Raw genomic sequence first — 15981 nt, 5'->3', positions numbered from 1 at the left:
TAGTTATTTCTTGCCTTCTGCTAGCTTTTGAATGTGTTTGCTCTTGCTTCTCTAGTTCTTTTAATTGTGATGTTAGAGTGTCAATTTTAGATCTTTCCTGCTTTCTCTTGTGGGCATTTAGTGCTATAAATTTCCCTCTACACACTGCTTTAAATGTGTCCCAGAGATTCTGGTATGTTGTGTCTTTGTTCTCATTGGTTTCAAAGAACATCTTTATTTCTGCCTTCATTTCATTATGTACCCTATATTTTTAATTTTTTTGTAGAGATGGAGTCTTGCCATCTTTCCCAGGCTGGTCTCAAATCCCGGGCTTGAGAGATTCTCTTTCCTTGCCCTCCCAAAGTGCTAGACGTGCCAGCCACCCTGGTTCAGTTCTGTCAATGCCCCTCTTCCTGGTTTTCTTGCTGTGTCCTCACATTTGTAGAGCAGAGAGAAAGGAAGCAAGCTCTCTTGTTATCTCTTCTTATAAGGGCACTAATCCCATTGTGAAGGCTCCACCCTCATGACCTAATTACCTCCCCAAAGTCCCATCTCCAAATCACATCACACTGGAGATTAGGGTTTAAACATATGAATTTGGGGTGGTAGGTGGACACAAGCATTCAGTCCATAGCAACTACTGGTAATCCACCAAGAGGATGGTGCCAAGGAGTGCAGGTCCTAGAGTTGGACCCTCTGGGTTCATACCTTAGCCCTGACAGTTATTAACTGGGCAAATTATTGAATGGCTTTTTGCATCATTTACTCATCTGCAAAATGGGGAGAATGTTAATACCAGCCACATTGGTGTGTTCTGAGAATTAAATGAGATAATAGATATTGGGTGCTCAGAATAGAGCCTTACACAAAGTAAGCACTTAATATCTGTTAAATATCGTCTTACCAGCACTACCATCACCATGATTATATGACCATACATCCCACTAACGAATCCCTTGGCATTAGATTCTTGCAATTAAATTTTTTTTGACATTCAGAGTATTACTTTAGGATCATTTTTTAGATGTGGAATTTCTGAGCCAAAGAACAAACAACAGTTTAAAGATACATATTGCTAGATTTATTTCCAGGAAGCTTGTCTCAGTATTCACTCCTACCAGCTTTTCTCAGCATTAAAAAATTCAGCTTGTCTTCCTTCTAACATTCTGTATGCTGTGGGACCTCCCCATTCCAATAATTTGGAATATAGATTCATTTCATATTGTTTTGGGGCAAGCATTATTATGAAAATGAATTAGCCACAAAACAAATCACATAAAACATTTCATCATCAAATGAAAAGAATAAGGTGGCTCACTTACACTTGTTTTTTCACCTGTGCTTCACCTTCTCTCATTGATCAAGGAATGTTTATGTGTGAGAGGATGTGAATGTGTAGTCCTCAGACTCTCTTCCCTGCAACCCAGTTTAATGTCTAGACGTACTGCAAGGAAAAACATGATCTTTGGTAACATCATGGGAAAAGTACTTGAAATTAGCTACATAAATTGTGAAACAGCAAGTCAGTCTTTTTATTCTGTGATGTGTAAAAATAACTTATTTCATTGTATTTACTTTTACTTTTCCACAAAGAAATTGCTGAAAGTTGGTATGTACAGAGGTAAGATCCACAGTGTACCATTTGTTACTTGATACTAAGTCCTGTGGCCCAGATGCTTTTTCAGCCTGCAAGTGCTACCAAGTGCCTGGTAGTAACTCAGTTCTCCCACCTGTCATCTCTGTTTGGATGACTAAGAATCCTTTCTACAGCCTGTTGTGACCTAGCCAGCCTGGCCTTTACCTGTATCCAGTGCAGTATTGCCAGAGGAAGCCTGCTTTCATTTTGTTCTCAGCAGTCCACCCACCTGCATTTGATTATAAACACAAATGCAAACATGAGCATTTAATACACATGACATAACGAAGCTGGGTATAGTGGCGCATGCTGCAGTCCCAGCTACCTAGGAGGCTGAGGCAGGAGGATTGCTTGAGCCCCAGAGTTTGAGGCTGCAGTGAGCTGTGATTGCACCACTGCACTCCAGACTGAGGGACAGAGTGAGACCCTGTCTCTAATGAGCAAATAAAAACAAACCACATGACAATGCAATTATGAGGCAGGCATCCAGATTTCAAATATGTTCAGTTTGTTAGATTCTCATTAAGAACATAGAATGTAAAAATTCTCATTGAGGATTCTCTGATTTCTGAAAATACATTTTAGGCCCCCAGAAGTATGCTTAGTAAAGGCCAATTTGGGTTTTAGACACTGTCCAAGGTACTTTGGATAATTATTGGCTTTCCAAAAAGAAATATAGGTTACATTTCTGTTGTTTCTTTGGATTGAATACTACACTCTTTTTTGATCAAGAACATTGGGTTTTAAACTTTTAACTGTGACCCACTATAAGAACTATATTTTACATAGTGACCGAGTATGTACACATACATACATAAACACACACACAAATGAAACAAATGTTTCCCACCCAAAATATATTGATCTAGTCTATTCTGTTCTATTCTATTCTATTCCATTCCATTCCATTCCATTCCATTCCATTCCATTCCATTCCATTCCATTCTTTAAAATGCTGCTTGTGACCCATTAACTTATTTTCATGACCCACAAATGGGCCATGACCTCCCGTTTGGAAATCCAATTCCAGAGGTAGTTTCTTAGGACTGTGGGTTGACTGATAATGTGTCTCATGCGTCGACCATTGCCTTCGTCTTGGTACCGGGTCCAGGGCAGGCTGTACATGCCCAGGGCATTGCTCCTGGAGGGGTCTCAGTGCCACAGGACTGGGCAGGAAATCAAGGCAGAGCCCTTTGTGTTGGCTGCCTGGGGACTTGAACAGCTTTGCTTTTGAGAACTTTGGTCCTTCCCTGAACCAGCTGCTGTAGCTGACGGCTCTGCCTGAGTGGGAAAGTTTAAACGAAGACAATAATTCAATTTGAGCGCCCCTGAATCATGTCTTTGTCTCAGCTCTTGACAGAACAGAAGGAAGTTGTTCATTATTAAGGATGCCAGCTGCCCATAGATTGATATATCTGTAGCCAGGCTGGCTCACTCTCAAGTAGGTAGAGATCTGGCTCCTCAGTTGGTGTATTTTGAAGAAGTCCAGAAAATATTTTCCTTAAATGTCTCTACTCAGTCTCCTGTGCCTAAAATTTCAAGTTTAGAAGTTTGGTCTTTTGTATCTTCTAAGTTTTTGGTCTTCTGGAATTCCAGATCAACATAAAAACATCATTGGATAAGAGACTACCTTAGGATTGTATCAGGTAATATATAATGGGGATTTAGACAGTGCTGAGAGCAAGGCATGCACATTTGGGTGGAGCAGGGGATTCAGGAGCGAGGACCCGCGGACTAGAGAATGGTGAGCAGGAGGAAATGGAGAGGAGGAGGCCACAGGGCAGGCTTGGCCTGGTGAAGCCTCTGTGTCTAACGGTAATTGGAAAGCTCCATAAACTGTGGAGCCCTTTAAATATATTAATGAGAATTTTATGAAGACCTTGTGACTTGGGGTGGACTTGAGCAAGGCTTAGAGATGAAGGAACCAACACTCAACAAGAGTGACCAGAACTCTTATGGCCACTTGGCTACTCAGGGATTCTGTGTCCTGGGTTGTCCACTGTGTTTTGTTTAACAAATTTATTCCCATGCAGTCAACATGACTAATTGTATGTTACCCAAGAGTCACCTTTTATTTTTCCCAATGGCATCTAAGCACTTTGCATTTATATAGGCATTTTTTCCTTAGTTTTCTGGTCATTCAGATTGGTCCAGATTAACTCAGTTCAATTACATGCCCATTTGCTTTTCTAGTTGTTGGTCATCACAGGATTTAGTACTGGAAAAGACCTTAGCAATCAACTCAGTCAGTGATTTTCCGGCTGTGGTTTTCAACCCATTACTGGGTCTTCAAATCAGTTTTATGGGTGTAACTGACAGGGATTGTTGGGAGAATCCTGTAAATATTTATCTTCCCCAGCAGGTGTTGTGTAGTACACAAATACGTGGTAACTCATAATGAGTAGCAAGGTACAAAACAGTGTGTTTTGTGTAAGTGATACAGATAGATTCATTCTTTTATTTGACACATATCAGCTGTCATTGAAGCCCTTGTTGTTCATTGGTACTGTGATGAGGTGCAGGCGATGCAAAGATGAGTAACATGGGCCCTGTCCTGGAGATGCTCGGATGATAGCGGGGAGACAGGTGCAAAAGGCTGTTGTGACACAGTGGTGACTGCAGAGGATACCTCGTTACATCCTCCTTGCCCTAATGAGCACCCGCTCCGGAGGTCCTGCTCTGGAAAAGCAGCGGGCTGGCTGATTCAGCTGGACCAAACTCAGCTGTGAGAAACTGCAGGGTGTGTCTTTGAGAGGAAACCCACCTCTGTGGTTTAGAAAACGAGAGCAGGGAAGGCTTCTGGGGAGAAGTGCCATCTCCACTTGGCCTGTGCAGTGGGTCAGATGGTGGCCCCCAGAAAGATAAGGCCATGTCCTAAGCTCCGGAGCCTGTGAATGCTCCCTGATTTTTAAAAAAGGTTTTGCAGATGTGATTAACGTGAGGCAGTCATCCTGGATCATTTGGGTGAGCCCTAAATCTAACAAGTGTTCTTTTAAGAGGCAGAGGGAGATCTGACATAGAACAGGATGAGGCCATGTGACAAGTGAGACTGAAATGATGAGGCCACAAGTCAGAGAATGTTGTTGCAGTCATCAGAAGCTGGTAGGATCTCCCCAAGAGCTTCCAGAGGGATCACGGCTCCACCGACAACTTCATTTTGGACTCCTGGCCTCCAGAACTGTGAGGGAGCACATTTCTGTTGTACCAAGCCACGACATTTGTGTTAATCTGTTATGACAATCCTAGAAAATGAACACAGTCTGGATTTTCATAGGCCGAAATTACAAAAGGGACGATGTCGGAGTAAAGGACATGTGACCCCAAAATATTTCAAGTTGAAGAAACTTGAGAAAACTGCAGATATAGGAGGGTTGCTCTTACTTCCCCCGCAACCCCTGCTCTTTTCCCCTGAAGCCGTCCTTACAATCTAGGAAGAATTGTCTGAACTTTCCCTGAAGCAGGTCCTGAGATCCTCATATATGAGGTCCTCTCCTTATACCTGGAGGAAAAGAATGCAATTCTCTCTGAAGATGAAGGGTCACAGAGAAGAATCTGCACAAACAGGTCGTGCTGTGTTTCCTCCGGTTTATTACCATTAGATCCTATTGCCTTTGTCCAAGCATAGTTCATTGTTCTCTACTTCTTCATCACACCCAGCGTTAAAAAACACGTTTCCCTATTGCTTTGGGTCTTCATTTCCTTATGAAGACTCCCACGTCACCTAAAACTTATATTGAATAAATGTGCATGCTTTTCTCTGGCTAATCTATCTTTTGTAACGGGGCCTCAGCCACGAACCTAGCGTGGGTAAGGAAAGATGCTTTTCCTCCCTGCAAGGGCATTTCTGGAGAGAGCACTGGGACTGGGAGACAGAACCCTGTTTAGGAAGAGAGAAGTGAGTCGCCTGGCTGGAGCGCAGATTTTGTGAAAGGTATGGCAGGAGATACTGCTGGAAAGCATGTAACTGACCCGGTGCCTTTGTGGTGGTTTGAGTAGTTCCTTGTTTGTAGAGGATCATTTGATAGTTCATTGTGCTGCCTTTTAGGTAATGGCTCTTAACACCGGGTGACCCAGCAAAAAACATTGGGTGAGGTTTGTTTGTTACCCAGGTGGCTGCACTCATGTGTTTGCAGGGAGAGTAATGCTCCCTGATGTGTAAATGCTCCTTGATTTTGCCTGCTGAAGACAACCACGCACACCCCACTAGAGGGTTGCGTTAAGCCACTTTCTGCATTTTGTTCTTGAACCTGCACTTCTCACCGCTTTTTCCTAAACAAATATATTTTCATGGCATTTTATTTCCTTGAAATGATCAATTAATGTATACTCATTCCTGTGAGATGTAGTAAACATCTTTAAGCCAGGTGAAGAAGTTCGTAACATGAAACCAGTCCGCGCCTCTTTCAGAGATTCACAACAGGCCCTCCCCATTCTAGAAGAACTGAACCATTTGGTACCTTTTTTTCTTTAGTGAGCTAGAATTTAAGAATGAGTACATTTTGGGACCTAATTAAGTTTTATATCTACCAGTTGAGAAATAGCAGGTGAAAGTCTTGTGTCTTTTCAGCTGTCTTCCTAACCTGCATGACACATTATTATATTTTTGCCCTTCCCCATGCCCCAAATTCCACATATACTCATGGCTTATGACTTTTCATTATTAGTTTTTATAATAGAAATAATCCAAGTTTATTGTAAAAGTGTGAAATGATAGGCGTGAATATATGGCTCCATAACCCTTCAGCTGGCTGTGGACACGGACTCGCACTTCAGTCCTCACATCAGCTTCCTTTTGTAACAAATTACCACAAACTTGCTGGGTGTAAAGCAACAGAAATGCATTCTCCCAGAGTTCTGGAGGCCAGAAGTCCAACATCAACATGTTGCAGGGCCCTGCTCCCTCCAGAGTTTCTAGGGGGAAATTCTGTTCCTTGCCTCTTGCAGTTTCTGGGGGTTGTATGTATTTCTTGGCTTGAGAAATATGGCTCCAATCTCTGCCTTCATCTTTACTTCCTCTTGTCTTCTGTGTGTCTCTGTGTGTCAACTCTATCTTTCTCTCTCACTCTCCTTTTTACATTATTTTTTATTTTTTATTTTTTGAGACAGTGTCTTGCTCTGTCACCTAGTCTGGAATATGGTGGCATGATCTCAGCTCACTGCAGCCTTGACCTCCTGGGCTTAAGCAATCCTCCCACTTCAGCTTCCTGAGTAGCTGGGACTACAGGCATGTACCATCGTGCCCAGCTAATTTTTAAAAATTTTTTTAGAGACAGGGTCTCACTGTGTTGCCCAGGTTGGTCTCGAACTCCTGGGCTCAAGCAGTCTTTCCACCTCTGATTCCCAAAGTGCTGGAATTACAGGTGTGAGCCACCATGCCCAGCCTGTCTCTGTCTTATAAGGATACATGTGACTGCATTTAGGGCCCACTGTGATAATCCAGGATAAGCCCCTCCTCACAAAATCCTTAATTTAACCACATTTTTGGGGGTTATATAAGGTAATATTCGCTCTTTTGTCATATAAGATAATACTGACAGATTTTAGGCATTAGGAAGTTGGCATAACTTTTTGGGGGCCACTGTTCAACCCATTACAGTTGTTAAAGAAAAAGTTATTCTGATACTTGTTAAAATGGCAAGGGAGACTTTATTCAGGATTATCCTGCTAGGTGTCAAGACAGTTGCACTAGGGGAGAGAGATTGGGTTCAACTCTGAATATAACACAAGTGAGTAGGAGGACCAGGTATGGTGGCAGGAGGATCACTTGAGACCAGGAGTTTGAGACCAGCCTGAGCAACACAGCAAGATCCCCTCTCTACCAAGAAAAAAAAAAAAATGGTGTTGTTAGCCAAGGAAATGGCCATGGGGGTCTGTGGATGGAAGATTACTAAGAGAAGACATCAAGGGTTGGGTGATTCATGCTAAACTAACAGGATTCCTGCCGAAGGCAGATAACTCTTGATCAGATATCACCTGGAGGATGAAGAATTTGATTAGATAGTAATGGGATCAAATATCAGGGGTAGGAGGATTCTTTCTAAACTGACTTAGCAGGATTCTTGCTAACACTGGGCTGTGCAGGCCTGGCAAGGGTGGGGACTAATATTGAAGCCAAGTCAAGAAGAGGGCCCAGAAGAGTCCAACTCAAGTTTGGTCAAGGAGAAGTCTCTGTCACAATCTTTTAAGCAGTGTTTTGCAGACTCAGAAAGAACATTAATAGGAACCTGCTTTTCGTTGTGAAGTTATCAGCAATCAAGCTTGTCCTGGTGGGAGAACCTCAGCACTGCATGCAGCTGCTGCCTAATTACAGAAGTGGCTTTCTACTGCCTTCTCTTCTCCCCTGCAGCCAGTCTTTTCTTCCTATCCACACCATCCTTGCAGTGTGGACGGCCTGCCTTCATGAGGACAGCAGTTAAGAGAGCACTCTGCTTTCCAGTCCCCCAGTTATAAAGTGACACCTACTTCTGCTTGAAGATTATTGTTTGGATTCAACCTATAGGAAAAATAAAACACCCACGAGGACTGATGTTAGGAAACTCATCACCACATCAGAGAGAATTTTAGATCAGTCTGTATGTGGGAAGAAGAAACTGATTGCTGGTTTGGGGCCTGGTCTTGGAACCTTTAGCAAGAGATAAGAAGCCAAGGCCGGGCTGGTCGGATCATGAGGTCAGGAGATCGAGACCATCCTGGCTAACACGGTGAAACCCCATCTCTACTAAAAATACAAAACATTAGCTGGTCATGGTGGTGGGTGCCTGTAGTCCCAGCTACTCAGGAGGCTGAGGCAGTGAGCCAAGGTCATGCCACTGCACTCCAGCCTGGGCGACAGAGTGAGACTCTGCCTCAAAAAAAAAAAAAAAAAAAAAAAAAAGCCAAGTGGCTTTTCTAAGGTCATGATTTGGCATGAACCCCATGACTCGGGGAGCACTGGTCCAACTTCAGGACTGGACCTCTGGGAGAAGGGTGAGGGGGATCTCTTCCACAGCAGGGAAGGAATCTGTCTGCCCTCAGACCCCAAGTTGACCTAAACTCTAGACAGCAGCAGGGCTGAGCCCAGTACAGCTCTTTTGCTGGGCTCACCTCTTTACAGGTAGATGTTGGCTTGTATTATGCCTAGGACTCTGACAGGTACTATATAAATGGAATCAACTCCACACTCTGCAAGTAGCTCCCGCTGGTGCTTCAGGTGTAGGGAAGCCCTACTTTCATAGTATTTTTCAGTACTCTTCTCTAGGCTCATTTTTCTACTACAGAATGAGAAAGTAGTGCTTTTTACTTATTAAACAAACTCTAGCATAGGGCTTTGTAGGAATTCAATACTGTAATTTAATTATATTCAGCTCACTATAATTTATTGCATTCAATAAATTGCGTTTATCAAACACTAGCCCTTTGCTGCATGCTATCTAGGACACCTTTTCTTTATTTCGTTTTACCTTTACAACCACCTGCAAGTTATAGGTATTATCTTTATTTTTTTAGGTGAGGAAACTGAGGCTCAGAAAGTTTCTGGCTTGCCCACATTCTCTTGTGTAGTAATTGTGGCATCAGGATTTGCAGTCCATATTGTTGACCCCAGTGTACACGTTCATATGCAATTCCATGGGCCCCCAAGAAAGAGAAAGAATCCTGGAGCTAACTGGTGGCCACCTTCAGGCTTTAGGACATCTTACTAAACCTGTCTCCCATCTACAAAATGAAGACTCTGGAGTTGTGCTTCTCCAGGTCTCGGAAACACTGACAATGGGGATTAACAAGCTTTTTTCCACACCCCCCCAACTGTAATTAAAGTGCTTAGGAGTTTCCTTTGGGAAGATAATATTTGAATAAATAACAGAACAGAATTCCACCTGTGAAGGGGTGTGAGGTCATCTAGGGTACGCCGTAAGTGAGGTTCTGTTGGAGATTAATGGCAGAGGGCGGAGTAAATGACCAGCTGGGATCCTGTTGATAACAAGCTTGCAGGAAACTCACTGAAGTCAACGTGTAAACACAGAAATGTGGGCAGAGATATGCTGGGTGGTACCATTGGGACCAGGCCCAGGAAGTCTGTCTTTTCTCCCTTTCCCCTTTCAGAGATGTGCCTTGGGGAAAGATATAATTAATTAATTAATTTATTTATTTTGAGACGGAGTCTCTCTCTGTCATCCAGGCTGGAGTACAGTGGTGTGATCTCGGGTCACTGCAACCTCCGCCTCCCAGGTTTAAGCAACTCTCCTGCCTCAGCCTCCCAAATAGCTGGGATTACAGGCACCTGCCACCACACTCAGCTAAGTTTTTGTATTTTTAGTAGAGATGGGGTTTTGCCATGTTGGCCAGGCTGGTCTCAAACTCCTGACCTCAGGTGATCCGGGAGAAAGGTAAAATTTAAATCCTGCTGTCTATTTTCAAGTCACAAAGAACAAACTTTTACTATGTTTCAGAATTTGGAAAACTTAGGTCTGCAAATAAGAAGTCTGTCATAACATCTTGCCTTTATTGTTTAATAGAGCATCTGAGAATATTGATGAAAAATTATTCCACTTCTTACTTTGCAGCAGCCAAAGCTTCTACCCCAAACAGAATGTCCCCTGCTCTGGGTGAGTTTATAGCTTCTTTTCTGTTTTGTATAAATTCCAACTTGTCAGAGATGCTTTCTGTCTGAACTTTCAAATTAATTGTTTCCCTCCTTCCCAGGTAGGTTTGATCTGAGGTGATTATGAATAGATTAGATTCTCCCAAAAGTTTAAAAAACAAACAAACAATTACTTTGCAACAAAAACCAGGTTTCCATTCGTGGTTTTCTGAATCTACAAAAATTACTTTGGTACAAGCTGATCATTTAGGATATTTAAAATTGAATTTGAAGCTTTAAACTACTATTTCTTTATTCATCCATTCATTCACTCAGCATACCTGTCTTCTGCTTTGTGACTGTTACCCTCCTTGCTCTGGTAAGTTCCTGCCTCCTGGTGAGTTCTGCCGTGTAAAGTAGGGGCTGACTGCTTCAGCTGGACCAAAAACAGACCTCTGTTTCCTTTATTCTTTTTCTATTTCTAATTTTCAGCTTTGTAGGAAGACTACAAGAAGTGGTATATATGACTAGATGCTGCTTTTCCACAGTGCCCACAAGGGGATCTTTGAAATGCTGGGAAACTGTCCTGTTTTCTAAATTGTGTCTTTTAAACACTTTTCCTGCAAGTCTTGTCTTCCTAAGTGTAGTATTAGCAAATAACAGTGGATGTATTTCTCTCTCTCTCTCTCTGTGTCTGTGTATCTTCAGAGCTCTCGAATTTTAAAATAGTTTTATTAAGGTATAATTTACATATCATAAAATGTACCCATTATAACTGTGCAATTTGGTGATTTTTAAAGTAATTTTACACAGCATGCAACCATCATTAGAATCTGGTTTGAGAACATTTTCATCACTCCAAAAAGTTTCCTCATGCCATTTAGTGATCAGTCCCCACTACCACCCCTAGCTCCAGGCAACCATTGGTCCCCTTTCTGCCCCCATAAATTTGCCTTTTCTAGATATTACATATAAATAGAATCAGATATTATATGGCTTTTTTGTTTTCAGCTACTTTCATTGCGCATAATGTTTTTGAGGTTCATCCATGAAGTATATGTTAGTATCAGTTCCAGAGGGATTTAAAACAAATAAAAACAAAACTTTGAATTGTGGCAAATTTCACAATTAGACTAGTGTAATTCACCCGCAGGTACCTCACTCCCAGATTCAGTAATTATGAAACCATGGTCAGTCTTATTCCCTCTTCCACCCACTTTTCCCACTTCTTTGGGTTATTTTGAAGCCAGTGTTATTACTTTATTTGTAAATATTTTAGTATATACGTTTGTATTTATCTTATTCTTTTCTATAGCTAAGGAGCTAAATACTTTGAGAAAATGTGGCTACTTAGGTAATGGGGAAGGTAAGAGAACTAAACATTAAATTAACTAACATATAAAATTCTTGCTGTGTTTAAGATATTACATATGACAATCTGGGATATAATGATGTATAATAAATCTTATATATCTACCAGGTCTGCAATATATAATTATAGCACTTAATTCAAACATCAGTCTGTGCAAATAATAGATTTCCCTTTACATATGTGTGTGTGTGTATATATATATATATATATTTTTTTTTTACCTTGTTTACATTTTGCTTTTATTCTAAACACCAAGTTTTGTTTTAAGGGTAGAGAGAGATGTGTTATAGAGAATGATGTGAAGTGTTATCTTGAAACCTGCTATGCAGAGAGGTGAACACAGATAATTTCAAGTTTGGTAATATGAAATTGTGACCAAGGTGGGAATACAATCTGGTCATTGTTTCTGTTGATTTGGGAGCCCAGTTTGCTATGGATTAGATGGATTCTTTGAATTAGAATAAGCAAGGAGAAATAACCTCCTGAATAGCTTTGTGGACCATTCCTTAACGTTTTCATAATTTTTGAGTGTAAGATACGTGCCAGCTTCTTTGCAGAATGTGAGCATGATTGGATAAAGATTCCTGTGGCAGATGCTTGAGGTTGGCTTTCTCAGGGCCCATTCCCAAACACTCTCTCCTGCCTTCCTCTACTGTTGAGACTAGAAATCTGAATGTTCAATTTTCCTAACCACCTTCCAGCCAGGAGTGGTCATGTGATACAGTTTGGCCAAGCACAAGTCTGCTGGGAAAGGTCTCTCTTCCTGAATAAAAAGATGTATCTAACATAAAAAAAAAAAAAAAAAGACTTTGCCTTCTTCTTATCTGGACGTGGATGTAACACCCAGATGTAGAGCAGCCTTTTTGAAAACATAAGGTGACATAGGATAAAAGCCCTCACATTAAGGCTGGCAAAATTCAGAAATAAAAGGAGCCTAGGTTTCTGAGGGTAATGGTAAGCTGTCACCCACTGTAGATTGCCTTCTCCAGGACTTATTCATATGGGAGAAAAAGAAGCCTCTATTTTGTAAAGCCTGGTGAGCCTGCTTTTTTGTTATTTGCAGCTGATTACATGCTCCATTGATACTTATGCGTTTGTCACCTTTTTGCCACCTCAGAGCACTGTCACGCCTGATACCATTCTGGTCTAGTCATGGTCTTGAGGAATTTTAGAGATGGGAAGTCCTAAACGTTATCTAGTTTAATGGTTCTCAACCAGTGAGTCGGGGTTGCAGTGCTGGGGGAAAGGTGCTACTGTTATTTAGCACCTGCAGGCCAGGGGTGCCAATAGCCTGTATTATGTGAGACAGTGCCATACCACAAATGTTCCTGTTCACAATACCAGTTCATAATGCATGGTAAGAAACACTAGTCCACTTCCCTGATTTAGTCCTAGACAGACAGCAAGCCACCCAGGGCTCTTGAGGCCCTGCTGCACTGACTTGGACAACCTAAACACCCTCATGGTCCCCTTTCCCTGCTCCTCAGTTTAGCCTGTCTTCCCATTCAACTCTGTTATGATGCCCACTTTGATTCCTCAGACTTCAGCATCAAAACGGCATTCCAAACAGAAGACAAATGCACTGCAAACCAAAGAGTAATGGAGACAAAAAGCATGAAATGCCCACTGAAATCCTCGAAGCCTCTATAAAATCGTACTCTGAAAAGTCTCCAAGGCATCTCAGCTTATAATTTGTTCACTGTCTCTCCAGATTCCATCACACCCCGGTTTTATGAGGCCTGGGCTTGGGTTGATATGAATGGTCACCTTTTCCACCTCTGGTGGCTCTTTCATCTTGCTCCAGTTAATGGCCTTGATGCTTTTAGAGGAAGGAAGCAGAGGCTTCTGTCACCGAGACAGCTTCTGGTCCCTTGAGCAACACAGGGGCCAACTTCTAGAGCTCCCAGCCCTGCCTCCCAGGAGAGAGCCACAGATCACTCACTCTCCTTTTCTTCTTCCCCTTTACTTGGAGGTGGAATTCCAAGCAGAGAAGCCAGAGGCTGCCTGCACTGTGATATTCAAGATAGAAATACTACCCTGAAGTTCCTGGCATCAAAAATATCACAGCACAGGCAGCCTCTGGAAAATGGAATGAATATACCATGCTCAGAAAAATGCATCAGGCTGCAAAATTTTCCCCAGGCATCATACTATTAATAATGTCATATGATATGTATTTTAAGTAATAAAACAATACATTAAAAAACGAATAGTAACTGGAATTGAAAAAGTCCTGGCTGTGTCACCAGATGTGTCTTCTTCAGTAAGCCATGAATTTCTGATAGTTCTCAGAAATCCTGTACTGGGGGAAGAGCCTAATGCCCTCCTCCCAGGTCCCTAATCTCCCAGGAGATTAAAGGGGCGGTGGGATGGGAAAGCACTTTGGAAATCGTAAATAGCTACAACAAAGTTAATTGCTGTTCTCATTAGAGCAGTGATGCTTTTAGTGGCTTTAGGCATTAGTAATAGATGTGCTAGCATACAGGACTGTGGGCCATAGTTTTAAGTTTCTGTTGATTCTTGTTGTATTTTGATTTATTAAGTCCAACTTAATCTATTTCAGGCCAAGGGAATGGGTTGTGAGCTGAGTAAATAATAAAGATAATTGTGATACACTTAACAAAGTCAGAAGAGGACTGTCCCCAATTAGTCTTTTTTTTTTTTTTTCCTAGCACAGAAAAAAGCACAGCTCTTAATGTGTCTGAAAGACACTTTAGTAGGAATGTTCATCAAGACAGGCCTTGCACCCAAGGCCATTTCTTAGGAGTAGCTTTTGCCCACATCATAATTTCAGAACGTGTGATACTTGGGATGCTTTTCATCATTGAGATTTACTTGTCTTTATATGGAACATAATTTATACCTGCAAAATTAAGACTTATGGTTAATTGTTTTCCCTTATGGAAGCCTAGGGCTTGTTTCTAAGTATTTCCAGGGTTTTGTTCCTTAAGGAACACATGCTTATGAAAAAACACAAATACTTTCAGCAGAAAGTATTCTGTGTCTCGCTTCTTCAAGTTGAGCTTCGAGTCAGTGGAGCTCTGATCTACATTTGCATTCGAGAGGGATGCCTTCTTGGCAAATCCAACATGCCAAATATGTCAGTATTGGGTTGCTTGGAACTCCTTAAGCTGACTTAAACGTTCTTTAGAAACACATTCCTTTGAAGAGCTCAGGAGAGCTCCCAGCCACAAGAATACCAGGCTTATTCACAGCATGGCTTTTACTCTCTGTAACTCAATCCACAGGGCATCTCTCTGGAAGGAAGCAAAATATAGCAAATTGCCTGTTGATTGTGTATCGTACAGTATTTTTGCATTGAAGGAAACTACTTATTTCAGACACCTGGGGAGGGGCTTTATGGATAACATCCACGTGGAGATGCTTGAAAATATTGTTTCTTATACCAAAGTGAATGGATGTTTTGTGCTTGTGTGATGCAATAACTATGATTCTTCTTATTTCATTTATTTCTCATTTAGAAGGTATCTTGGTGCTAAGTCTCTGATACAAGCAGTTATCTTTAAAAAAAAAAAAAAAAAAACAGCAGTGATTTGAACTGAGTGGTGGGAATAACAGTATGTCCCACCTCATCACCACCCCACAGGATTTATGTGTTCTTTTAATGGGTCTGGTTTGTGGATAGTTTCACCTTCATTGGTTTCCAGCTGAAAGTGCTGGTGGGCAGCTGCTGCAGATGATTAATACGTTCACCTAGCCTCCCATATTCTTATTGTTAACATTAAATTACACTTGCCTTAAATTTTTATTCAGTTTCTTCATTGGTTGTCAGATGTTTGTAACTTTTTTCCCCAAGGTCCACCATGTTTCTTCACAGCAGCCCCGTGGTAATTATTAGGATAGTAGGCATATCTGGGGTTTACGCTGCCTGTTTACTTGAAAAAGATTTTTTCAGTTTCACGTCTGTAGTTACTTCAGATAATGTAACATTGCCATACTTAACGTAACTATAATAAAAATAACCACAATTATGCAGAATAATCATTTGAACATTTCAAAGGAGATATAAAGAGAAATAGACTGGGCATGGTATCTCACACCTGTAATCCTAGCACTTTGGGGGGCTGAGGCAGGTGGATGGCTTGAGCCCAGGAGTTCGACACCAGCCTGGGCAAGGTGACGAAACTTTATTTTAAAAAATGGCGAAATTTTATTATTAAAAAAAAGAGAGATAAAGAGAAATAGGTCCAAATCCCTATCTACAAAAGCTTACAGCCTCGTCTTATTTATTTTTTAGAAGAGTCTGGGCTGATGAATACTTTTTAAAAAGTTGGGTTTTGGCCGGGCGCGGTGGCTCAAGCCTATAATCCCAGCACTTTGGGAGGCCGAGATGGGCGGATCACGAGGTCAGGAGATCGAGACCATCCTGGCTAACATGGTGAAACCACGTCTCTACTAAAAAATACAAAAAAAAAA

The 15981-nt window shown here is 41.6% G+C and overlaps 1 protein-coding gene across 9 annotated transcripts in view; it reads left to right on the top strand.

Moving 5' to 3' along the window:
• Window positions 1-15981, top strand: part of ANKRD6 (ankyrin repeat domain 6) — a 205554-nt gene that overhangs the window by 57072 nt on the left and 132501 nt on the right. For 2 of the 9 annotated variants that reach the window (XM_023205293.2, XM_023205292.2), the window contains exon 1: window positions 9633-10197. The exons of 2 other annotated variants lie outside the window; for them this stretch is intronic. The gene's annotated coding sequence lies outside the window, so the exon portion shown is untranslated. Of the gene's footprint in view, window positions 1-9631; window positions 10198-10508; window positions 10552-15981 lie in introns of those variants that run through there. 5 more of the 9 variants (XM_023205285.2, XM_023205287.1, XM_023205296.3 and 2 more) reach the window with 5 other exon arrangements.

This window comes from Piliocolobus tephrosceles, chromosome 5, assembly GCF_002776525.5.
Source record: "Piliocolobus tephrosceles isolate RC106 chromosome 5, ASM277652v3, whole genome shotgun sequence".
In the NCBI taxonomy this organism is placed as follows: Eukaryota; Metazoa; Chordata; class Mammalia; order Primates; family Cercopithecidae; genus Piliocolobus; species Piliocolobus tephrosceles.
Note: the sequence above shows the minus strand (reverse complement) of the source record. Positions and strands in the feature narration are given on the sequence as shown.